Raw genomic sequence first — 27338 nt, forward strand, 5'->3', positions numbered from 1 at the left:
TGGCGAATGCTGAGATACACAGCTTGCATAATAAAATCTGCCAGTGTACAAGTCAAAACAGGGATTCTGTACCGCCCCAGCCAGATGGGTAAGGACCGGAAAAACCTGCTGTGTCTCCTTGCTCATGTCATTGACATCCTCTTTTGTGAGAAGAGACTCAGCAACAAAGTGCAATGATTTTACTACACCTGCTCTGATGCCCTTGGCTTTCAGTAGAAACTATACTTGGTTCATAGGGGAAGAGTATGGTTCTGTTATGATAAGTTTTATTGTATTTGTTACATGGTATAAAATATTATCACTTCTAAAGCTACGTTATCAGTACATCATACAAAGTAGTAAAAACTCTAGTCAGTCTAAAACAAACAAACAACTGATAGAGGCATCATAACAAATCCTCTTAGAAGCTACGGACCTAAACCAGTCTTGCAAAGAACCCCTTACACTGAACTATATCCTGAAACTCTTTTCTTCTATTCTAGAATAGTACCAGATTCTAGAAACAGGAAAGAATGTCACTTACTAGTGTCCCTTTAAATGTTACTTACTATATGGAAGTTAGTTATGTCATTTACTATATGGAAAAAAATGTTGTTTTAATTGACTGTCACCCCATTGCATTGCATATTTGCATTTTGGCTGACATTCTTAATGTATATTTACAGAAACAAAAGTTTGGTTTCATTATGGAACAGAAAATCATAATATCTCATATTATCTAATATCTATATAATCTAATATGTCACTTGAAAGCAGGTGAGGATATAAATGATTAAAATAAAAATCACTTCAGAATTCAGTAAACCTTTCATTTGTCACTTTCCAATAAATATGAACAGTGACACTAAATCTTGTGAGAAATGTAACAGGTTTCCTTTTGCTTTAAGCTTTACTGACCTAGTGGCTGCAGCCATTCATTTCATAGGGCAAGACTCTAGCTCATTCACACCCCAATCTTTCTCCACCCAAAGCCTTAAGACTTCGGTGCTCCGAGGGAAACTAGCTAGTTCAAGTCACCAGCGCAGATTCAGAAGTAACACTTGATCTCTGGTGCCCGCACCCAAATTGTATAATTTTTAATTGTACATTTTGGCAGTAATTCCTGGTCAGACCTGATCGGGACCCAATTAGCCGTTGTTGGAGCAGACATATTATTAGCGAATCCTTTAAAGTTATACAGTTGCATTTCTGAATATGGATTTGTGACTTGGGTTCAGAACAAAAGAAGAATCTTAAAATCCTAGAGTTTGGAGGAATTATAGATGTCTTCTACTTCAACTAAAGCCCATTAGGATTCTCTCAATACAAATAAAATCAGGCTCTGCTTAAATCCTTCTGTTAATAGAGGCCTCACTTCCTCACCAAGAAGCCATTTCTATGTTTTAATAGTTCTGATTGGGAGAAAGCCATAATCTCTGTTGTGCTGAGATCTGCTTCCAGTAATTTCTAGATATTGGTCTTAGTTTGACCCTCTAAAATAACAAAATGCTTGCTCACTTATTCTTCCGTGGTGGCTCTATAAGCCTGTAAGTATTGGATGATGATATTTCATCAGTATAAAAAAATTGCTTAGATACACAAATGTATTATATATAAAATACCTGGGAGAGAGAACTATAAATAAAACTCTATAAAATATGTTATGTGTATCCATGTGTATATGCGTGCATGTGTGTGTGTGTGTGTGTGTGTGTCTGTGTAGAGAGAGAGAGAGAGGAAGAGAGAGATATGAGTTACAGCAAAAATAATATTGAAAAAGAAGAATAATTCCAATTACATTTTCAATTTCGATTAGCAATAATCGCGCCTCGGATAAACCTCATTGGCTACGAAACTGCCATTGCGCAAAGCTACGTTTTCAATTTCGAATAAGTTTAGAGGCTAGGAAGGACCAAATAATGACTTTAAGTTGTTTAGCAGGACTACTACAAAACGTTCTGAAAAAGAATCATTTCCACTCAAAGCAATTAGAATACTTGCATAATCTAACTGCAGTTGGTGCCTGAATAAAGTCTTTCCAGAGTAAGAAATACCATAACCACAAATCCTATGTTTACCAAGAATGCCAAATGTATTCAGTAATTACTTAAGCATTTTAAAGAATACTTTATAGGGAGAAATACTAAAATGAAAAATAAGGCAAGAGGAATGGCCTAGAATTTAAATTTTTCTATCAATTCATATTTGGTTTACGAATTGATGATTACAGCAATGCTAGTATACGGATTTTAAGTAGCATGGAGAATTTAACACTATCATTAATTATGCAATTGTTTGGCCTCCACCTTTGTTCCTCAGGAAAACCAGAAATCGTCATAACAATATGTGTCATAAATACACGCACACAATTTGCTCACTATTTAAACTGTAAGGGACCTTTAGTTTCCTTAGTTAAACTTCTTTTTAAAAATGTCACAATTTCTCTGGCATCAGTTGTCCTCTGCCTTCACTTAAGCTGGAAAAAACAATCTTAAAAAGATTAGCTAAGGGACGCCTGGGTGGTTCAGTCGCTTAAGCATCCAACTCTTGATTTTGACTCAGGTCTTAATCTCACGGTTTGTGGAATTGAGCCCTGACTCGGGCTCCACACTGAGCATGGAGCCTGCTAAGGATTCTCTCTCTCCCTCTCTCTCTTTGCCCCTCCCCTGTCTCAAAATAAATAAAATAAGCATTTTTTTTTTTTTAAAGATGGTTTAAGAGTTGAATTAGAACAGTACTAAGGGACTTAGTACTTTAGAAGGTATTTAAAGTACTTTAAGATAGGCCAGGCAAAGAAACACTAGCATCACTCATAAACCAATCATTTTTTAAAGTATCCACCCTAAAGGCACAATGTTGAAAGAACAGTGGCCTAGGATGTAGGAGACCTTCTTTCTAGAATTTAATCTGCTACAAAATATCTGTATAAACTTGGATTTTTGTTTTCTCACTGTAAAAAGAAGAGAGAAGAGAGTAAATCAAGTTTCAAGGATGTATATTATTAATTTCACATCTTTTTTTAAATATTTTTTTAAAGTTTTTATTTATTTTTGAGACAGAGAGAGACAGAGCATGAGCAGGGGAGGGGGAGAGAGAGAGAGGGAGACACAGAATCTGAAGCAAGCTCCAGGCTCTGAGCTGTCAGCACAGAGCCTGACGAGGGGCTTGAACTCACAGACTGTAAGATCATGACCTGAGCTGAAGTCGGATGCTTAACCGACTGAGCCACCCAGGCGCCCCATTAATTTCACATCTTTAACAACCTAGAAAGAAAGCTGCCATTGCCAAAAACAACAACAAACCCCAACTGTACCTTTTAATCATTTGTTATCTAATGTAAGGATGAAATATAATGGTTGAAAATTAAAATTCATGCCAGTGATTGTTTTCAGACTTAGACTCCTGAACAAATTTTATAATATAACCTTCATTCTTCCTGCCCAGCCCCCCTTCTGCCCAGCAAGATCTTGCCGAAGGGGGTTTTGTAAATAGATGGAAGGGTTCCGGAGTTAAGGAAACTGCAAGTGAGCCATTTTCAGTGATGGGAAGGTGGGGGAGGTGATATTCACACATGAGATTCACAATAACAGCTCACACACACAAGTCAGTTTTAAATATTCACTAAGTGCAAAATTTCAGATATATCTACTTTTATTATTATTTACGTATATAAGGTTCAGATCAAACCATTCCAGTCAAATAAGACTTTTTCTACCCTTTCTTTTTCCTCTCTTCCCCAACTCTAGAGCAGCCAGAGTAGCTTGGGGCGGGGGTGGGGGTGGGGGGCAGACTGGAAGATAGCTGAGAAGTCTCCACCCTTCCCTGACAGAGGGTTTTCAGTCTGAGGGACAGGAGGAAGCTGCTTTCTGCCTGCATAAAAAGACTCCTCTTTAAACCTACCGGTCACACGTGTACTGACTTAGGCCTGTGAAAATGTACAAGAGGGACTCTCATTTGCCCATACTTCCTCTTCCTTACTTAACCCACTCTTGCTTTCCTTCTTTTTCACTGCCTACCAAGAATTTCTAGTGTTTCTTGAAAAAATCGCCAGGGTCTATGCCAAATGTATTATCTAAATCAACTAAGTCAATGGATGCCGTGGAGAGCAAATGGCAAGAAGACAGCATGAGTAGATTTGAACGTGAATACCTCACTTTTAGGTTACTGGGTGTGTTTATTTTTTTTTTGCTATCACCGGACACTTGATATCAGCACCATTCTACACATGACTCCATGGGCCAAAGAAAAGGTAATGAAGAACACTGATGCCGTTTTGGAAATTAGTGACCATTCATGTAATAAAAAAGAGAAAAAAAGGAAAGAAAATCAAGAGGTTGATAATGGACTTTGTGGTTAAAGAAACTGTGGGGGAGAAAAGAACTTTGGGTACTGGAAATACGATAGAGATTAAGCCTCTCTTAATCTTCCATTCATTATTGACAGATTACATCTCCATTTCTTCTTCAACCATTTAAGGTGTATGAGGCAAAGAGGGGAGGTTCTCTTTGAAGGCTACAGGTTGAACTTGCTTGTTCAGTTTCTCCTTAACATCAGCAAGACGAAAAATTATAGATACATGTACATTACTTACAAATAAATTAAGAATGCCATTCTCTTTTCTACTCCACACCATCTCCAAAGTCTCACTGAACTTTTCAAAGACAAGTTAAAGTAATAGACATTTAATTTTGCGAATTTATTTCTGGAATTGTTCCTGGACCCAGGATTATTTAAGGTAAATGATCATATCTCACAGGTTTTCTCTTACCTGAGTAAAAAGTAGGAATAGTTCATAAGAATTTCTGAAATAAGAGTGTTAGGATTTATAAGGAACTTTAATAAAAGGCTTTGACCTACTTAAAAAAATGGGTCAGAAGTTTCAGGCACCTGTTGTCTGTTTAATTAATGCTACCTTCTAGAGTGATGTATAGCAAAAGGTCTGATATCTTTCATCCAAACACTATGATAAGCATTAGATACATTAGGAAGACCTCAGTGTTCATTTTAGCACAGTGTCCAGGCTTAATTCTCATCCTCTCAATGGCTTACTTTGACATTGCTCTTTTCAGGCCAGTGAATCAACAATGATTTATTAACATGATTTTAAAGTGGTTATTCATACATGAAATCATCACGCTGGTATGCTGCCATATGTTATTAAATTATCTATGTTCATAGCATACACTTCCAGCCAGGGTGTGAACAGTTACATTTAGGGAGTAGTTCACAATGACAAGAGACCCCAAAGACAGCTTAGTTACCTGGGGTGGAATATATAAAATCCCTATGCTGCATTCGGACAGAGGTGATGCTTCTGAGCTCCCAATCTTGCTAATAAACATTAAAAATTGAGACTAAAATGTAAAGTGGGAACCCTATTCAGAGCCGGTGAGATTGTAAATTGCTGCAACCACTTTGGAAATCTGTTTGGAATTATCTACTGAAGGTGAACGTTTATACCAAGAGACATGTGTGAAACTGTTAATGGTAGTGATATCTGTAACAACCCATAAATGGAAATAACTCAGATGCTCATGAACAATAGATTGGGATTTTCATTGTGGTGTATTCATACAATGGAACAGCATTCAGTAATGAAAATGAAATTACAGCTACTTGCAACCCTTTGGATGAAATTTCATAAACATAATGTTGAGTGAAAGAATCCACACAGGTTAAAAACCTGAATATTGTACTTAAAAAAAAAAACATTCAAAAATAGGTATCCCTAATCTATGGTGTTAAAAGCCATCGTTAAAAAAAAAAAAAAAGGGGGGGGTGCCTGGGTGGCTCAGTCGGTAAAGTGTCCGACTTCAGCTCAGGTCATGATCTCACGGTCCATGAGTTCAAGCCCCGTGTCAGGCTCTGTGCTGAAGGCTCAGAGCCTGGAGCCTGCTTCAGATTCTGTGTCTCCCTCTCTATCTGCCCCTCCCCCACTCACACTCTGTCTCTATCAAAAAATGAATAAACGTTAAAAAATAAAAAAAAAAAATAAAAGCCAAGACAACAGTTTCTTTTGAGAAGCAGAGAAGGAGGAGCCCTTGGGAAAGGCATGAGGGGGCTTTAGAGCGCTGGCAAAGTTATCTACATAGAAGATGATTACACGGGTGGGTTTGTGCTGTGATATTTTACCAACCTGGACACACAGGACTTGTGCATTTTTCTCTATCTAGTGTTAGGCTTTAATTAGGAATGTTTCATTTTAAAAGGAAAATGGAAGCGTTAGTGAAAGAACTTGAAAATATCTTCACTGTCTCAGGGAAAAAACAGTAAATGGTTCAATAAAACTCTTACATATATTATTAATCCTAGCTTACAAAAGAGTTCCTTGTTATTTTAATTAGTTAGGGGATACTTAACTTGGAAGTTTTTACTCTGTCAATTTTCACCTGCCATCTGAGTACAGCTAGAGGTGGTTGGGTTCAGCAATTAAGGAACACAATAACTTTTGATCTTCTACATTACAAGGTCACAGTAACAACCACAAAGGTGAGATGTAACTAAGAAATATTTGCAGGCTCCTTTTAGAGACTACATGGGGTGGGAAAAGTGTGGAATTTGGAGCCAGAGAGAACAGAGTTTGAAATTGAGCTCTGTTGCATACTAGTTGTATGATCTTAAGGAAGTCACTTTCTCTGTGTCCTCATCTTTAAAGGAGAATCATAATATCCATTTAAATGGGAACTGTACTACATGTGCATGTATTTTAAAATAACACATGGTTGGGGCGCCTGGGTGGCGCAGTCGGTTGAGCGTCCGACTTCAGCCAGGTCACGATCTCGCGGTCCGTGAGTTCGAGCCCCGCGTCAGGCTCTGGGCTGATGGCTCAGAGCCTGGAGCCTGTTTCCGATTCTGTGTCTCCCTCTCTCTCTGCCCCTCCCCCGTTCATGCTCTGTCTCTCTCTGTCCCAAAAATAAATAAATGTTGAAAAAAAAAAATTTAATAAAAAAAAAAAATAAAATAACATATGGTTATCTCAAGGTTTCTATTACGTGTTAAAATGAACCAAAAGCACAGTCCTGGCCCCAGCAAATAACTGGCCTATCTCAAAATGTCTGACGCTGGTATTCTCTGTGGCTCCAGATACTTTCTTCAGAATCTAACCAATATGCCCCTAAGACTTACTTGGTACTACAGTATAACTAGTGCCCCCTACAGGAGGACTTGAGACCTGCTTCAATGACTTTCACTTGAACTCTTATAGTGGAATGTCTCTAGGAAAAGCGTAAAGTGGAGAAGAGGGAAGGACACGAGCAATGGAAAGGGTAAAAAGAACATCACTATTCGCATAAATAGGGACAAGGGAAGAAATATGTAACATTTATATATATTTAAATATATATATATATAATATATATATATATATATATAATATATAATTCCTGCATATTCACAGAATCCCTTGAAAGGAACATGTAGAATGGGAATTTAGTGCATGCTATGTTATAGGGAAACTTTTATATCAACTGGACAACCAGCAGTATGCCACCTAAACATTAAGATCTTGAAGTTTTAGTTTCTGATATGTAAAATGGATATAAATTGGAGCTTTTAAATTCTTCTTTGAAGAGAAATGAATAATTTAATTCTTAATTGTTAAAAAATTTTGTTTGTCTCTCTGTTGTGTTTTTTACATCTTCAAGAAAGTACATCAGTCTGAAACTACTTACGGAGCGTTGTGAAATTAATACAGATCACTCGCCCTTCTATGAGCCCAAAAGTATGCTCAAAATAATGTCAGTTGTCTTAGGGGCTTTGAATTCCATTCAAATCACTTTTTATTACAACCACATATCTTTACAGGTAAGAAAGACTTTAAGAGCTTATTCTGGTCCAGCAGCCAGAAAGGCAAGGAATTACTGTCCTAATCTTACCTGTCTCTGAAACTTCCTCCCCCCCAATTTTTTTGACCTAAAAGTAGTGATGCTGACATAATTTAATTAAGCATGTGTGAAAGTGCAGTGGTCTAGAATCTGAAATTGATATAATTAAAGTGGAATGCAGAGGGTGTACCTCTGATACCATTTTTTAAATGTCACACTCCATCACTTCTGTTTAATATCAAATCACAAGAGATATTTTTCATCTGTTAATTGCATTTTACATGCCCTTCATCATTGGCCTTGAAGCAATTACATTTGAGAAAAAATGATTGAAGCAAGGAGGAAGGTCCAAATAATCAAGTCCACTAAAGTTGCTTTCATTTAATAGTGTCTCTAGCAGATAAATGGCCATTCATAGTTTCATTCTACTATAGCTACTTTACTCTCAAAAATACTTAGATTAAAAAGCTAAGGGATCTAGAGAAAGATTTTTATCTTCTCAATATTTGTGAAAATCGAGCACAGAGAAAGCTGCTTATTTCTAATACTGTGTTATGGAAATTATTATTCCTTTTTTAAATGTCTATTTATTTTTGAAAGAGAGAGAGGCGGAGCGTGAGCGGGGGAAGGGCGGAGAGAGAGGGAGACACAGAATCCGAAGCAGGCTCCAGGCTCTGAGCTGTCAGCACAGAGCCTGAAGTGGGGCTCGAACTCGTCAACTGTGAGATCATGACCTGAGCCGAAGTTGGACGCTCAACAGACTGAGCCACCCAGGCGCCCCCAAAATTATTATTCTTTGCTTTGAGTATGCATTATTAGCAAACAGTAAGAATGAAACTAATAATTTGTCCTTCATTATCCTCCAACCATGTGTCTCATGAAACACAAAGTATTCCTGGCAACTTGATGCCTCAGGTATTCCCTATGGACTTAATAGTTGACAAGGAGGACCTGAGAATCTGACTTCTAGTCAGTAAGAAACCTAACCCATGGCTTTTTTTGAGTACTGTGTTGACTCATATGAAATTACCGTATTTGTAGTTAAAAATGGTCAAATCCTGGCAATTTCATATAACACAACCAAATAACTAATGGGTTTCGAATATGGGCACTGGGTGTATCTGGAAACATCTTTCTCCATTAAACTGATGTGAATCTATTTTGTTGAATTATTATCTGATCAAGGGCTCTTCTGTTTCCTCTTCTTTGTCTTTTCCCCAGCCACTTACTCCTTTATCATTTGACCGGAGAGCTTTAGTCTAGCATCCCAATAGTGACTCCTCTCTCCAAAATCACTGAAAAATCAGGAAACTGTAAGATCCAAAAAGCTTTTCCTATCATCTCAGCTTCTCTACAGCCTTGACAATTTGATCGTTTTCTCCTTTAAAAGCATTTCTCCTTTCATGTCCATGTCACTGTATTACTTGTTTCTGGACCTACCTTCCTAAATTTGTCTCTTTTCCATTCATGACCTAAATGAAGGCATTCTATTAGTCTCAACATTTATCTCTTTTCTTGCTTAACAGATTCATACTTTGACCCTAATCCTCTTCACCCTGAGAAACCGAGCTCTTTTTCTGCTTTTTGGCCACCAGAACATACACACTGCACTCCTATCTGTCACTACACCCACCATGTCTCCTCTCCTCCCACTCGGTAAAAATGTGCCCTTTTTCTTCCACTGTCTGCTTGTGCAATCACCTGCCTTCCAACTATGTCAGGGACATTGATCCCTTGGCTTACCACCTGTCCTATAGCCTCCAGCCCTTTCTACGGGCTCTTTCTTCTCAGCATATAAACTTGCTTGATTTTCTCCTATGATATAAAGAAAAAATCTCTTACCTCATGCCACCTGTTAGCTACTGCCCTATATCTTTTTTTTTTTTCATTCACAATCAAACATAAATACTCTAATTTGTCTTAATCTTTGTCTCTTATAACTTTTATTACCTAATGTCTTTGGTTGGGCACTTCCAGAAGTTGGCTTTGATGAGAATTTGATGGGAGTGGCTTATGTGAGGAACAATCCCAGCTAGGGGGGTGGGGAAGTGAGTTAGAGAAAGAAAAGAACCAATACAGGATATGTCAGTGCCTAGGGTACTACTGTGGGGAGAAACTGAGATTTGAATCTCATTGAGGGCATTTGAGAAACTATTAGGACATGTCTGAGAGTTTTCCCTCTTTGAAGGGGGGGATTCCTGGGGGAGTTACCAATCAACTCTCATCATGGATCATTGAGGGTTGCTCCCAGTGACATTAACTCTCTAGCACTTCTGGCCAGCTCCAAGACAATGCTGGGCTCCTGCTGGCCACAAAGATAGAAGAAAGTGGCAGTGTTTGTAGTAGGAAGCCATCAGCAGGTATGGGAATGGCAAATGCCAAAGGATATGGGAGGAGCACCAAATGTGTCTACTACATCCACTGTAATTAGCCTCCAGCTTTTACTACCTCATTTTATGATACAGAGCCAATGAGCTCATAATTGTCAAACCTAATAACATTTCTTTTGTCCTCCTCCTTGACCTTTCTGTATGCAACAATTTGGGCTTCAGTCATTATGCCTCTATTTTCCTTTCCTTGGCTTTTAAGAAGTCACTTTCCTGGGAGGCACCCGGGTGGCTCAGTGGGTTCATCGCAGACTTCAGCTCGGGTTATGATCTCGCGGTCCGTGAGTTTGAGCCCCTCGTGGGGCTCTGTGCTGACAGCCTGGAGCCTGCTTCTGCTTCTGTGCCTCCCCGCCCCTCCTCTGCTTGTGCGCACGCTCTCTCTCTCAAAAATAAATTAAAAAATTTAAGAAGTTACTCTCTTTGTTTCTTCCACCATTATACCAATTTTGCCTCCTTTTCAGCTGTCTCTTCCCCAGGTGTTGATGTGTCATAGGGCTCTGCTTTGGATTTCTCATTGTACTATTCCTTAGACATCCCTTCTCATTTTATGGCTCCCACAACCACTTACACATCATTGACTTCTGAATCTGCATGTCCAGCTTAGACTCTTCTCCTGAGGTCATGGTCATACATCAGATCGTATCCTGTGCTCCTGCTTCCCGGAGAGTCTGGTCATCTTAGTCTGAATATCAGAAGCACTCAATCCCACCACTCACAAAACAGGATTATCTTTCCTGAAAGACACGTGTTCTTCCTCTTATAGTCCTTCTCAGCTAACCAATAACACGGTTGAAAACCTGGGAGTCATTAGAGTCTTTCCCTTTCGCCCTACTCTTCGCATCCAATTAGTGACCAAACGCCGTCAATTTTGCCTTCTTAACGCTCTGCAGTTCACTTGCTCCTGCTCTTTCTTTTCACGCCATCTCAGTTCCCTTTCCTCATGTTTTGACTCTGACCTCTCCGCATCACTCAGTAACTTTCACCCTGCTGCTAGAATGGTGTTTCAAAAACATGAATCTGATCAGTTGCTTACAGAAAAAATCCAAATACCTGGAAGAGCCTCCATGACTTGGCCCTAGCTGGCCTCTCCAGCCTTATGACTCACCATTTCTTCTCCCCACCCACCTCGCATGCTAATCATTATACTTCCCAAATTGTCCCATAGAATTCCAAATCTCCATGTACTTATTTATTTAACTAACACTTCCTTTTTTTCTTTTTAATTTGAGAGAGAGAGAGCAAGCAGTGGAGGGGGGCCAGAGGGAGAGAGGCAGAATCTTAAGCAGGCCCCACGCGCAGCATGGAGCCTGTTGTGGAACTTGATCCCACAACCCTGGGATCATGATCTGAGCTGGAGCTGAAATCAAGAGTCGGATGCTCAACCAACTGAGCCATCCAGGCGCCCCTTAACTAACACCTCTATACAGTACATATTGTGTATATAATCTAAGAACTTTACAAATATTAAATTATTTAATCCTCATAACAACCCTGTGATGTATGTACTATTATTACCCTCACTTTGCAGATGAAGAAATTGAGGCCCACAAGGTTGAAGTGATTTGGCCAATGTCACACAGCTGGTAAGTGCGGTGCCAGGATTCAAATCCAGGCAGTCTGGCTTCAGAGTCACTTTTGTACCCCACCCCCACCCCCACCCCAATGAACTGGATTTGCTAATGTCATCTCTGTATCTGGAACATCCTCACCCACTCCCAGCGTCCTTCCCTATCAAATCTTTCTTGATCCTTCACTATTTTGATAGATTCGACCTCCCTCCTCCTTTAAACCCCTCTGCAATAAGTACAAACATACTTACGTTTATTTGTGTATGTGTCTCTTTTTAGTATAAACTCCTTGACAACCTCTCTTTTACTAGTTCCTGTAGTTTTCTCTTACTCTAAATGCTGAATGTTCCAAGATTGAAGCCTTGAGCTCTTTTTCTCTCTATCTTACTCATTCTCTTGGTGATTTCATCTGCTTCAGGCTGCAAACACCATCTGTACAGGACAGCTGCCACATTTATATCTTCTGCTTACAATTCTGTCCTGAACTCCAGACTCATATATAAAACAGCCTCTTGCATGACTTCACCTGGTCGTCTAATGGGTATCTCACAGTTAACATGCTCAGACAAATTTCCTGCTCTTTCCTTCCTCCCACAGACTTCATCTACGTGTTCTTCATCCTCGCCAATGATAAGCCATGCTTCCAACTGCTCAGGGCAAAAAAATGTTGGAGTGATCTTTTATTCCCCCTTTCCTCTCACACCCCATGATCAATCTATCAAGTCCCACTGGTTCTATTTTCAAAATGCATCCAGAATGCAACCATTCTCCACCTCTGCTGCTCTTAACCTGCTCTAATTCACATCATTTCCTTCCCAAACTCGTCTTCTAACTACCTCTGTTCCTGCCTCGGTAGTAATTTTTCCCAATGGGAGCCTGAGTGATACTACAGAATATGAGTCAGATCCTGTCACTCCTCCGCTGGGCTCCCTCTGGTAGTGGAAAGCGAAGTCATGTCAGCAGCCCACAAGTCCTTCCTACATGAGCTGTTCCCTGTCACCCCGTGATTTTATCTTTTGCTCTACTTCACTGTGGAAACACTGGCCTTTATGCCATTCTTCCAGTGTTCCAGGAATGTTCCTACCCCAGGGACTTTGTGCTCATTATTCTTGCTGCTACTCATGTTCTGCCTGGAACATTTGCTTCTCGTACACCCATGCTCCTTTACCCACACTTAGTCTTTGTGCAAACGTGGTTTTCTCAGCAAGGCCATCCCTGATCATCCTATTTAAAAGTAAAAGCCCCTAACTCTAACATTCTCTATCTTGCTTTCAGGCCTTCCTTTTCTCCACATCATTGTCTAACAGTATACATTTTACTTCTTTTTTTTTTTTTTATGTTTATTTATTATTTTTGAGAGAGAGACAGAGAGAGAGAGAGAGAGAGAGAGAACGTGAGCGGGGGAGGGACAGAGAGAGAGAGGGAGACACAGAATCCGAAGCAGGCTTCAGGCTCTGTGCTGACAGCTCATGTGAGGCTTGAACTCATGGACCATGAGATCATGACCTGAGCAGAAGTCAGACGCTTAACTGACTGAGCCACCCAGGCACCCCTCTAATTTTTTAATTAATGCTTAAGACCTTATCATCCCTTGTTACCAGTCATTTACATACCCACTGACTTCTATATCTCTGTATCCAAATAATCATCAAATCCTGAGAGTCCACCTAGGCAATATTTCTCCAGTTTTTCTTTCTCTTTCATTCTCACTAATCATGCCCTCATCAGACTTTGACTATTTCTTTATTCTGTCAATCCAATCAGCCATTCAGTTCTCCATTTACCTCTTCATATATAAGCAAATATTTATTTAGTCCCTATTTCTTTAAGTACTTCTAAGTAGTATACAGAATGTGCCATAAAATGGTTTCCTTGATCAGGAAAAAAGTCACTTGGTAGGACAAACTGACACAATATCTTTTGTTTCCATCCTTCAACTGTATTAGTAACATTAGTTTGTTTGACTCCATAAGCAAAGCCAAGTCCTGGTGAATCCATGCCAGTCAAAACCCATTTAAACCTTTCTGGTGCTAAAAGCAAGGATATAATATCATCTGTTTGTCATCTGTGTGCTGGTCCCTCCCCCCCTGGGAATATGTTCCATTGAATTTTGTAAACATCGTCTTTCCTCCCGACAAACTGGACAGTTACAATTAACAGTCTGTACTTCTCGCGCTTTGTTAAGAGACATCCTCCAGCTCAGTGCTACATGGCTCAGTCCCTCCTGTGACTACTCATGTCATGTACCCAAAAGACCACTTCTAGGAAATGTACCAGAGCATCTATCTGTTGGTCATGGTTCATCTCTGATCTTAGTATCCACACACATATTAGAAGTTCTGTGAATGTTGCAAGTAATTGAATAGAAATGCGTACAAGGTTTCGAACTCATTTCGAACTGTTTTGGCATTAGAAAGCTGTATATAACAGGGACTAAACAATAACATTTCATTCAAGGATGAGTCAAGAGGCTGTTCTTTCTTTGATTCAACCTATAAAGGGGAAAAATTCCCCTAATCCTCAAGGGTTAGGATTATAACACCAGCTCCCTCTGTTGTTCATTTTAGAAATGACATGGCATTTGAAACTATTTTGAGCAAGCACAAAAATAGAAGACCCCCTCCAAAAGCAAATATTAATCAAACTAGAATAAACCAAAGAAGACATACTTAAAATTTTAGTTATTTGAGGCTGCCGTAATGAATACTACAGGAAGAAATAAATGAGACACTATTAAGTGGCAATTTCATACAGTGTCTCCTTCCCTGCCGATTATTATGATCAACAAATATATACTGTGCTTAGGAAAATCAATGATAATGGAATCTGACATAAGCATATAATTTCAGGCTCTTTGAAGATAGTTTTAGTTTATACGAGGATAATCTGGACACATGGTTCTCATGCTTCGGAATACATCAGAAATCCCCTAGAGGGCTTGATAAAACATGGATTGCTGGGTCCAACCCACACCATTTCTGCTCTGGTGGGCTTGTGTTGGAGCTGGGAATTTGCATTTATCATATTCTAAGAAAAACTGCTCTAGACCATGCTACTAAATGTGATCTACAAAACGGCAACATTGCCATCACATAGGAGATTTGAGAGAAAAAAGAATCTCAGGCCCCCTCCCCCCCCCCCCCCCCCCCCCCCCCGCACAGACCTAGTGAATCAAAATCTTTCTCAAGTGATTCATATGCACATTAAATTTTGAGAGGCATTGGCTTGGAGCAGGGATGGCAAACTTTTTCGGTAAAGGGCTGGACGGTAAACAGTTAAGTTTTACAGGCCCATAGAGTTCTTTGCCACAACTACACTGATCTCTGCCATCTTAGGACAAAAGCAGGCATAGGCTGAGTGTGGCTGTGTGCCAATAAAACTTTACTTATAAAAACAGGCAGTGGGTCAGATATGATCCACTGCTCATGGTTCATTGACCTCTGACTTAGAATGTGTTCACACGTATTTTTTTTTTAATGTAATTTCATCTCCCACAGTTTCTGTTTCAGCAGTTCCACGATTAAACCTACTATTTATTAGGTTTTGATTCAGATGGTCCACAAACCGCACTTTGAGAAACACTTTCAGCCATCATTTTTCTTTTGCAATATCTGATTATTTTATTAGATATTTATGTTTTTCTTTTAAAAAGCCTGTAGAAAAATAAAAATCCTTAATCTATTATTCTTTTCAACAACACCCTCTATGTTCTTTCAAATGTTTCCCACACTAGGGCTGGGCCGGCACCAATTGTATGTATTTTCCCCCAACAGAGCAAACTGATCGCTGTAAGGACACTTGGCTCCTGAAAGAGCCTCTCTGCACATGTTTTCCCATAAAAAAAGAGAGCGAGCCACACGCACATTTAAGCAGGAAACTCATTACAGAAGAAAATTGGAGGCAGTGAGAAGTGCAATTCCTTCTCCTTTATTGCTTCTCTAATTTTTTCAAACCAAAACTCAACTGCTCTAGCTAAACTCTTCAGGGAATAGTTTTATGATTAAAGCAAGCAAACAAACAAAAAAAGGTATTGTGCATTTACTTTTTCTCAATCCTGTATCTAGCAGAGAGGAAAACAAAGACTGCTGTGAAGTGAACTTTGTTCTCATTCTCCAAATGGCTAGTGGTTTCTTTCCTGAAAGTAGATTTGAATTAACCTTTTTGTCCCAAGAATCCTGTCCCTTCTCACCACCTCTCCTTTCCCCAAAAGGCACTAGCTGTAAAATAAGTCTATGAAATTTTCTCCTGCCATTCATCTTGGCTTAAAAGAGTTCTGCTGGGGGGCGCCTGGGTGGATCAGTTGGTTAAGAGTCTGACTTCGGTTCAGGTCATGATCTTGCGGTTTGTGAGTTCAAGCCCCACCATCGGGCTCTATGTGGACAGCTCAGAGCCTGGAGCCTGCTTCTGATTCTGTGTCTCCCTCTCTCTCTACCCCTCCCCCATTTGCACTCTGTCTCTCTCTCTCTCTCAAAAATAAATAAATATTAAAATTTTTTTTAAAAGTTCTGCAAAGCAATAAATGGAAAGAAAATTGTTAATAAACGAGATGAAAATTATAAATGTTATGTTTTTTATATATTTTTTCAAAGATATATTTTTCTCAAAGTATGTGAAAAGATGTCTAGATTTTCCTTAGCCTTTTTTCCAGCTGCCTTAAAGTGTAGTTTAAATTGTATATTTTCTGGGAGTTAATTTTTTTTTTTACAATTCTTTCCTAATTATTAAAACAATATGGTTCATTATTAACAATTTTTAAATGCAGGCAAATGCATTTAAAAGAATGCATTTAAAAGAAATCATGCTTAACACCACTACTCAAAGAAAGTCTCTACTAACTTCTGTTTTTATTTTTTTTAATAAAGTTTATTTATTTATTCTGAGGAAAAAAAAGAGAGTGAGCAGAGGAGGGCCAGAGAGAGAGGGAGAGAGAGAATCCCATGCAGTCTCCACACCCTGGGTGGAGCCAGATGTGGGGCTCCATCCCATGAACCTGCAAGCTCATGACCTGAGCCAGAATCAAGAGTCAGATACTTAACCAACTGAGCCACCCAGGCGTCCCTCTAATTTAAAAAATATATACATATATATTTTTTTGATATGAAATTTATGTAACATAAAATTAACCATTTTAAATTTTTTTTTCAACGTTTATTAATTTTGGGACAGAGAGAGACAGAGCATGAACGGGGGAGGGGCAGAGAGAGAGGGAGACACAGAATCGGAAACAGGCTCCAGGCTCTGAGCCATCAGCCCAGAGCCCGACGCGGGGCTCGAACTCACGGACCGCGAGATCGTGACCTGGCTGAAGTCGGACGCTTAACCGACTGCGCCACCCAGGCGCCCCTAAAATTAACCATTTTAAAGTGACCAATTCAGTGGCATTTAGTATATTCACAATGTTGTACAACCACCACCTCTATCTAGTTCCAAAACACTCCATCCCACCTCCACCCTATGGCCCCTGGACTGAGTGAAGCTGGAACCCCCCACGGTGCCCACTCTGACCCGCTTCAGCTCAGGGATGCTCCTTGCTCCAGGAGGCAAGAAGGACTAAGGCAGCCTCTGCCCTTTTCCCTGTGACCATGGTGCTCAACTACCAGGGCCACGCAGAACAAGGACAGGCTCTGGCAGTTTTCAGGTCCTCATGATAAAACCTCCTTAAATCTGTTCAGACCAACGCTGGTTTCCCATCCTGTCCCATGTGGGAGGAAGACCTGGAAGGGTGGTTGATGCTGGCAGCCAGATGCAACCTGGCACGAGAGGGGCTGGGACTGCAATCAGACCCCTGGTTAAGTAGGATGGCCTGTGGACCTTTAGCCGATGGCACCTTCAACTGGGGTCCTCCAACTGGTGCCCGAGGCAGGGTCAGCTTGATGCCAGGTTAAGCAGGTGAGCGAAGCGTGACAAGGACTTTTCTCCTTGAATCATGAATGGGGAGGAAGTGAGCAATGTAGAATTGTCATAATTAATCAGAAATGCATGAAGTTAGACTATGCTTATACTGAACTCTTGCTTCAGTGGTACTTTTGGAAAAAAAAAGTGCTATTAGTGCTAAGTTTAGCTGCTTTCATAAAGTTCTTCGTTTTTTGTTTTTTTTTTTTATTAAAAAGAAATCTCAATATAGCACCATAGCATCTATTTCTTCTAGGTTGTCTAATTTGTTGGCATACAGTTTTTCATATAATTATTTTCTTATAATTGTATTTCTGTCATGATGGTTGTTATTTCTCCCCTCTCATTTGTAACTTTTAGTTGGGTCCTTTTTATTTTCTGATAAGTCTGGCTAAATATATATTAATTTGATTAATTTTTTTCAAAGAACCAGCTCCTGGGTTCATTGATCTATTATTTTTTTAGTCTCTTTATCATTTATTTGTGCTCTAATCTTTATTATTTTATTCCTTCTGCTGGCTTTAGGCTTCATTTGTTGTTCTTTTTCTAGCACCTGTAGATATAAAGTTAGATTGTTTGAGATTTTTCTCGCTTCTTGAGATAGGCCTGTATTTGTATATACTTCCCTCTTATGACCACTTTTGCTGCATCCCAAAAGTTTTGGAATATTATTCTTTCATTTTCATTTGTGAAATGAAAACTGCAGTTTTTGTCATCTTTCAAAAAAAAAAAAAAAAAAAAAAAAAACCTTCCCTTAGGAAGGTTCGCCACATTACGCTTCCATTAATCTTTATCAGTTTAGAGTATAGAAAATTGTATTTCTTTCCTTTAATTTTCACTTCTTTGATTCTCAACAATACTGATACTTTTTCATGAGCTTTTTGATCATTTATAATTTTTAGTCAAGAACATTTATTTGTATTTGAACATTTATTTGTAAACATGCCTCAATATGACTGATTCTCTAAATTGGATTTACAAATTGCCAGAAACCAATATGAATACAAGTGAGAACTTTGTTATTATTATATATGATTATGTTATAATCATACATATTAATAATATATATAATATTATATAATAATATAATATTATATATATTATTATAATATATAATATTAATATATAATAATAATATATTATTATTATTTTATCAGTGGATTATCTCCTATAATATCCTTACTTAACAAATCTTATTAATGTCAAAGCCCCTTCATTTTAATTTTGTGGATAATTAATAAATCAGAATATTTGAGAAGAGAGAACCTTTGGTTTGTCTTTTACTGTATATTCTGCCTGGAACTATGATTCCATATCTAAACAATATGACTTCAGCAACTAAACATGAAAAAGTAAATGTCTTTGGTTCTACATATACCCCATGTCCCTCCTTAAACTGACACTGCAGTCAACTTTACAGAATTTTAAAGCCGGAAAAGACCTCAGAGACCATTCAACGTAGTTCTCTACAGTTTTATAGAGGAGTAACCTGTAGCTCAGTCTGGTAATATAGTGTAACAGAGGTCACAGTCAGTCAGGGACAGGATCTAAGATGTCACAGTCCTTCCAATTGGCTAGTCTTGTATAGCTAGCAAAATAGCATAAGAGCTTAAAGCCTACATTCTCCCTCTGCAGGTCTCAGAGGCTAAAAATGGCCACCACAATCCAATCAATCATTAGAACAGTAGTGGGAAACAATACGGACCCTTCGAATTTTGCTAAATGTGTCTTTCTTGCCATACATAGCCTTAAGCTAAGGCAGTACAAATATTTCAGGTATTTCAGGGCAAACACTTCCTCCTTCCAAATCTTTTCACTTATAAATACAGCAATTGAAGAAAGCAGGATCTGGTAGTAGGTAAGAACCTGAGCCCTAGATTCAGAGTTTCTGAGCCTGACGTCTGGCTCAATCATTCGCCATCTACATACACTTTCAAGCCTCATGGTTTCACCTGTAAAACGGATATAGTAATAGTTATTATATTCACAATGAATAGGATAGTGGTGAAAATAAGAAGAAGTAATGCATGTAAAATACTTAACATAGACATTAGCATATGACATTGGTGAAGACAAATGGCTGCAAGCACTCTTTGAAATATTAATTAGCTACGGAATGTGAGCAGTATGCAGCTCATTCACTTAAACTCATTGTTAGAGGGGGAAAACTCTGCTCTACCTAGAGTTGTTGACTACTTCAAATTTTGCAAGACATTTTTGTTTTGTACATGAGGCATTTTAAAAACGCAGGTGAGGGGCGCCTGGGTGGCGCAGTCGGTTATGCGTCCGACTTCAGCCAGGTCAGGATCTCGCGGTCCGTGAGTTCGAGCCCCGCGTCAGGCTCTGGGCTGATGGCTCGGAGCCTGGAGCCTGTTTCCGATTCTGTGTCTCCCTCTCTCTCTGCCCCTCCCCCGTTCATGCTCTGTCTCTCTCTGTCCCAAAAATAAATAAAAACGTTGACAAAAAAAAAAAAGGTAAAAACGCAGGTGAGTTGGATTTTTCTTTAACAGCATGTGACTTTCTTTAACAACACTGGATGCGGGATAAAACACTTATTATAAAGCTATTCAAGACTTAGGGCATGGGAGCAATAATACTTTAAGAATCTAAAGTATGTTTTTGAAGACTTAGAAAAGAAGTTCAGTACAATAAGTTTATTAAAAAGTTGATAAAATTTCAGATCATACCAAAAGCCACAATTAACTAAAATAAAAAGATAAACTTTGAAAAGAAATAATAAGTAAGCTTTTGGATTATTTGATAGGCAAATTAGTAACGTAGTAAATTATACCAGCACACTGAGAAAAGATAAATTTCTTGTTCATTTGACAGGAAATAACCACCACTGATTAAGATAACATAAGATTCGAGGGGCACCTGGGTGGCTCTGTGGTTAAGCGTCCCACTTCGGCTAAGGTAATGGTCTCAAAGTTCGTGGGCTCGAGCCCTGCATTGGGTTCTGTACTGACAGCTCAGAGCCTGGAGCCTGCTTTGGATTCTGTGTCTCCCTCTGTCTCTGCCCCTCACCCACTCACACTCTGTCTCTCTCTCTTTCTCAAAAATAAATAAAAACATTAGAAAAAAAGATAGCATAAGATTCATAACATGCTACTACAAAGCAGTTAATAATAGCTGAATGAGTAATGAGTATTGTCAATGCAAGATGATTTGACTTACCACAGTGCTTGAGTGAAATGGAAATGCCCAGAAGTCTTGCCATTTGTCATGTTAAGAAGTAACCAAAGAGTAGGCAGCCAAAAAAAGTAGGAAAATATTAGTGCAAAATTCCATCAAGCCTTTATTAGTTTGAAAACTTATATTATTTTTGTAGGTTTTGTGATGTTTGGGGTATGTTAGATTTTTAGGATGTGTCATTTGTTGTGGTTTTTTTTTTCAGTTGAAATACATATTTATTTTTGTAGCTAATTCTGTACTTGTAATTTGTATTATTTTTCATAAAGAAGAATTCCCAAATTGTATGTTTCAAGCCCACACAATCTGGATCTGCCCCTGGGTAGGGGAGCTATAAAGAATCAAGACAAGGAAATTGAAGGGATTCAATTCTCAGGGGAGTCTCAGAGGCCAGCTGACCCCTCTTCACAGTTGCTGGCCCCGCTTCTGTGGCCTGTTTGGTCAGTGGAGTACTGTGGACCTTTCAGAGATTCCCCACTTTTCTTCCATATTTGCTACAATTATTAATGCTGTTACAGCATGGCTGTCTGCCAGAACACTGAATTGAGCTTGTAATACGTGTAGAATAGGAACAGTTGCCTGTATAATGATCAGTGCCAAAGAAAAAATGTTTAGTGGGATTCAAGAGTATACTGCCTCCTTAATGTATGAAAGAGCTTGGGCAGGGCAGATAAGGCATTATCAAATAGATGGCAGTGGATCTAAAAATTAACCGATGGTGACTACTGAGCTTGCTGTGTAGATTGGTTGTCTGCTTGGAAGGAAAGGACAGTGAACATGCAAACTGAGTTTGCATAGCTAGATCCGTCTTTTATTTAAACTCTGTGTTGTTTGGTGTGTGTTATTTATTTAAACTTTTATTTAAACTGTGTGTTGGCTTGCAGCGGGGGGGGGGGGGGGGGGGCGGGGGGCGCTGATGAAGATTGCATGGGGAAAGGGGTGGGCTAAAGCAGCTCCTTGGCCATGGCTTCCCAGGGAGTTTGCCCCGAGCCCTTGACGCCTTGCGGCAAAATATTAGCCAAGGTTGTATTTGTGGCTAAATTATTTAGCTTGATTTGTTTTGTTAATTCTTTAAAATGGGCCACCAAAAAAACTTAGAAACTTTTAAGTGCATATAAACATAAAAGGTTGAGAACCACAAAACTATAAGGAAACCCTTTTGGGTTCAAATGTAATTGAAACAGTTAACTCCAGAGATGCCTTCAGTTCATGCCAGGTTCTCTGTTCTGTAGTAAATGATGGACTTACACATCATTCAACACAGATTCATTTATCACACACCTAGTAGGTCCAGCCATTGTGTCTGCAACAGGACATGCAAAGAAAAAAGATGCAGTTAATTGAGCTTTTTGTCGGAGCTCATTAAGCAGGACCCAAATAATTATATTATAAGGCAATACATGGTAAGTGCTTTGGGAAAAACAAGGCTAACAGGAATTTGAGTATGTTGACTCTGTTCTGGAAAGGACTCGAAGGGAAAGAGCTTTTTTTTTTTATAGAGGTAAAATCACTGCCTAAGAGAAAAAGAATGGAGGAGGGAAATTATTCCTCCTTGAGAATGAAGGTTAATTGCTTATAACTCCTCTGAAATGATTTTGTAAAGCATGTCTTTCTTTTCTCTTCGGGGGTCTGATGTTTTTTTTAATTAATTCATACTAACATCCTAGTGCTTTAATATATTTTTTCTTATGATAGAAAAAAATATGATTCGTAAGTGGCTTAGGGCCATAGTGGAAACCAAAACCGAGAAGCGTGGAAACAATGTATGGCAGCTGAAAACTTGCTTGTCTCACTTCATGATTTTGCTGAAAATCAGCAAAAATTGCATCCTCTTACCTCTGTTCCATTAAAACATTTTTTTCCTGTTTCGTTAAAAAGTATCTTTAAATAAGCAACCCTCCACTTTTATTTATTTAGACAAAATCCTCAAAAGTTATTTTTGAAGACTGATTAAGATTTAATTTAAGCTCCTACTTTGAAGAGACAAGCATTTTTTGCTATGAATTTTAAGGAGAGCTTAGAAATCTCCTTGATTTTGGTAAATCTCATTGAGATTATCACAGTAGGAGCCAAACCATATCTTGGTTTGCATATAATTTTCTGCACAGCTAATAACCCGCAACAGTTAAGAACTAATCATCTCAGCACGGCTGTACCTGCTGTTCTAAGCTTGGTAGAAGATAATTGTAGCTTAAAGTATCAGCAGAAAGTAGGAAAGAAAATGGAATATGCCCTTTGTGGGGAACAGGGACAGTGGTGGGAAAGAATTATAGAAAGTGATTTCTGAATTATTTCTCCCGTGTCACAAATGTCACAGGGCTTTTAGTGAAGTATTTGGTCATTACGTAACATGAGTGTTGATGCACGATCTAAAGGCTCTCCTAATAAAATTTTAGTCACAGACTCTCCTCGCAAGGATGGAATATAAGGGGACAGTTACCACCACCATTGCCCTCCATAGACCAGGGAAGTACAGCTAAGCAAAGAACGTACAGAAGGAAAAAGCTAGGCATTTCCAAAGGAGTGGGGGCCAGGTTCCATATGGCTCGCTGTGGTGCGTAACAGATGGCCTGGGCAGCATGCTGTAAGAGCTGACAGGGTCCAGCAGGCAGCTAGTGAGTGTGCCCGTGGAAGCCTGTCATGCAAAAAGGGTTTCAATCAGGGCAAGGAAAAGTGATGATTTTTATGTTTACGATTCTGTGCCTCAGGTCTTTTTAAGAGTGAAATAAAATGGCAGGAGGACAGATGTGAGGATAAGGTAGAATAATCTCTTCATAGGTCTACTGGTGCCAGAAACCTAAAGAAAAGAACTCCGGTTGCTAAATTAGAACTCTAACAGCTCCCAAATAATAGCTAACAGTAGTGCTTCAGGTGCCAGGCTTTTAAAATGTCACAACCTTATGAGGTAGGTTCTAATTTTGTTCCCAATTTAAAATGAAGAAATGGGACTTGAAGAGAGAGGCTTGATCACTTGTCCTCAGTGAGTCACAGAGCCATTCCTGACTCCAGAGTTCACTTTAAGGCCTGAGAAGATGCATGCTTATTGAAAAACAGATCTCCTTCCCTATCATACATATAGAAGGAAGGAAGCCATCCATTTATTCAACAAAATTTATTGCACATCTGCAATGTGCCAGGCGCCATCAAGACTCTGGATATTTGAGGGGCACCTGGGTGGCTCAGTTGGTTTAGCATGCAACTTCGGCTCAGGTCATGATCTCACAGCTCATGGGTTCAAGCCCTGCATCGGGTTCTGTGCTGACAGCTCAGAGCCTGCTTAGGATTCTCTGTCTCCCTCTCTCTCTCTGCCCCTTCCCTGCTCATTCGCTCTCTCTCTCCCTCTTGAAAATAAATAAATAAGCATTAAACATTTTTTTTTTTTTAATTTTTTTTTTTTCAATGTTTATTTATTTTTGGGACAGAGAGAGACAGAGCATGAACGGGGGAGGGGCAGAGAGAGAGGGAGACACAGAATCAGAAACAGGCTCCAGGCTCCGAGCCATCAGCCCAGAGCCTGACGCGGGGCTCGAACTCACGGACCGCGAGATCGTGACCTGGCTGAAGTCGGACACTTAACCGACTGCGCCACCCAGGCGCCCCAAGCATTAAACATTTTTTAAAAAGACTGTGGATATTTGAGGTGTGAGGACTCCAAAGGATTTATAACCTGGTGATTCTCAATAAAAGATTTCTCTACCATCTAGAGAATTCACTTGCACACACCTTCTAAGTTAATAGTATAAAAATTACAGCACCAGTCATATTGTCCTGCTCTACTGTTTGTGTCTTCTTGCTTTGGCATTCTGCTGCCCTCATACCTCTCTGTCCCTACCTCCCTCTCTTCACCAACACATCCCTTCTGCAACCACCATATTGAACCTTACTCTGTTCTCCCCAACAATACTGAACACTTGCCTTCTTCTCCTTCTGTGATGATTCTCTTTTTTTTTCTGCCTGGGATTCATTACCTCTCACTCCCCTGAAATCCTTCTTGTCCCACTTAAATGCAAACTCTCTCCACCAACTGTTGGTAGACTTCGCCTATACACCACAACCAGAAGTGTTCTCCCCTTCCCTGGGGGCTCTCAGGATGCCTTGTCAACACTTTTCAGGACATCAGGTACATTTTGTCAGCAGTGTGATTATTTTGTACTGATCTTACCAACACTTCTTGACTGGGAGATTTTTAAGAGAGTGTGTTGAGTCTATTCATCTTTACATACCCCGGCATCTAGCAATTTAGTGAATAGATGGTTGAAGAAAGAATTTTCCCTGAACACAATTCTTCTGTGTATTAAAGGCAACCCTATGATGAAAAATTAAATTTTTCTGGATGTTGAGGAGAAATGTCATTTATCTAAGATCAGTCAGAGATGGACAACTTTTTCCTAGAACACTGTGATAGATAGTCCCCAAATGGCAGGTGCCACAATTGGGGGAATTTTCAGTCTTTTTAGTGAAATTTAGTTATTTTTTCCAGAATTGCTATGATTTTCTGTTTATCCAAGTGTTCCACCTATAGCTGTTGTTTTTCCCATCTCTCAGCCTCCATTTTTCCCTCCAAGTTCTGGCCTTCATCACCTCTGTCCTGCATTTTTGCAATAGCTTCGCAAATGGGCTTTCTGATTTCTGTCTGTCTCTGTCTCTGTCTCTCTCAACTATAAATCCCCTCCCAACAGGCTCCAAAGGTGTCTTTCTAAAATATTACACTGAAAAGGCAATAGACCAAATTTTAAGAGGCTGGGCTCTACAGTCAGCAATACTCAAGTTTGTACCTCTGTTTGTCCACTTACTTGCTGTGTGACTTTGGACAAATTATTTAACTTCTTTAAATCTTATTTTCCTCTTCCATATTATTCAGGATGGCAACTATACTAATTCATAGCATTGTTCTAAAACCTTCTTAAGTAAAATGCTCAAGTAACATCCCTGGTATAAAGTCTCAATTACTGAATACTATTATTTTATTTTTACTTTTATTTTTATTTATTTTTTAAATTTTATTTTTGAGAGAGAGAGAGAGAGAGAGAGAGAGGGAGGGAGGGAGACAAAGCAGGCTGTAGGCTCTGAGCTGTCAGCGCAGACGTGAGGCTTGAACCCACACGCCGTGAGATCATGACCTGAGCCAAAGTCAGTTGCTTAACCATCCAAACAACCCAGGCGCCCCATGAATACTATTATTTTAATGTCACTCTTTCATTTTAGAAGAAGAAGGAGAAGAAGAGGATGCAAAGCAAGAGGAAGAAAACTTTAAATGCCTCCTAATGGGTTACAGTATAAAACATATACACTTGTTGACTTGCATTATAAAAATATAAAAGCTTTTATTATGTAGCTTCATTCTATCTCTACAGCACAATTTCCTGCTCTTTCCCTCCATGTAATCCCCCTTTCAGCCACAGAGAATTTTTCAATTTTTCCATGTCATTCCCTTTCACACCCATGAATATGTTGGTCTTTCTGACTGGAATCCACCCGAAGCCCAACAGTTAAACTCCTACGTCATTCAAGACTCAAGTATAAGCTCTTTTGTCAAGTCTTCCAATTACCCCAGACAGAATAATTCCTGAATTTTGCCCCCAAAGCCATACTATTCTTACTTCTATTAAAGTAAGTTTCAGATGACATTGTCGTTGTCTTTTTCTCAGTGAGCTATAAACTGCTTTTAAGAATGTGTCTTATTAGGGATGCCTGGGTGGCTCAGTCAGTTAAGTGTCCGACTTTAGCTCAGGTCCTCATCTCACAGTTCATGAGTTTGAGCCCTGCATTGGGTTCTCTGCTGTCAGTACAGAGTCTACTTCGGATCCCCTGTCCCCCCCTCTCTGCCCCACCCCAACTTGTGCTTACTCTCTCTCCCATCTCTCTCTCTCAAAAATAAATAAACAATTAAAAATATATTTTAGAAAAAGAGCGTGTCTTGTTAATATCTTGCTCTGTAAACCTAGCAGAAGTGCCTGGCATGGAGTAAACTTCCATAAATATTTGTAAAATGCATTAATAAATGTATAAGTGAATAAATCCAGACACCAAAGGAATCATTCTTTGCAGAAGAAAGATGTAAAATCAGGCCTGAGTATTTCTCTTGTAAAATAGCATGATAAAATACATACACAGACACACAAATGCACACAAAAAATAAACCATAAAAATAAAACAAACAATTTAATATCAGGGAATGGTTTTAGAAAACAGTATGCCTTCTGTACTTGTTCAGTCTAATCTCCTAAAGCCTTTCTTCACATCTTCAATAAGTTCTTGGCAGTTGAAGTTCATAATAGTGACCTGGAGCCATCATAAGTCAAAACTCATTGGTTAAAACCAATTTTTGGTCCATCAGGACTTACTATAATAAGACAGTCAATAGGGATTATACTTCTGGGACTCATAAAAGCAAATTACCCTGAGTAAAGGAAAACCTTTATGTCCAAAGATTTACTTTGTGTTATTACATATAATAGCAAAAATATACAACAAGCTGAATGCCCAAACTATAGTGA

The 27338-nt window shown here is 39.2% G+C and overlaps 1 long non-coding RNA gene and 1 pseudogene across 2 annotated transcripts in view; both read right to left on the bottom strand.

The window, feature by feature from the left end:
• LOC147572021 (uncharacterized) overlaps positions 1 to 27338 on the bottom strand; it is a 76344-nt gene that overhangs the window by 4871 nt on the left and 44135 nt on the right. The gene's annotated exons all lie outside the window — the stretch shown is intronic.
• LOC112859808 (U4 spliceosomal RNA) lies at positions 1728 to 1852 on the bottom strand (annotated as a pseudogene).

The sequence above is a fragment of the Puma concolor genome, chromosome F2 (assembly GCF_028749965.1).
Source record: "Puma concolor isolate L17-30 chromosome F2, mPumCon1.1.hap2, whole genome shotgun sequence".
NCBI classification, from domain to species: Eukaryota; Metazoa; Chordata; class Mammalia; order Carnivora; family Felidae; genus Puma; species Puma concolor.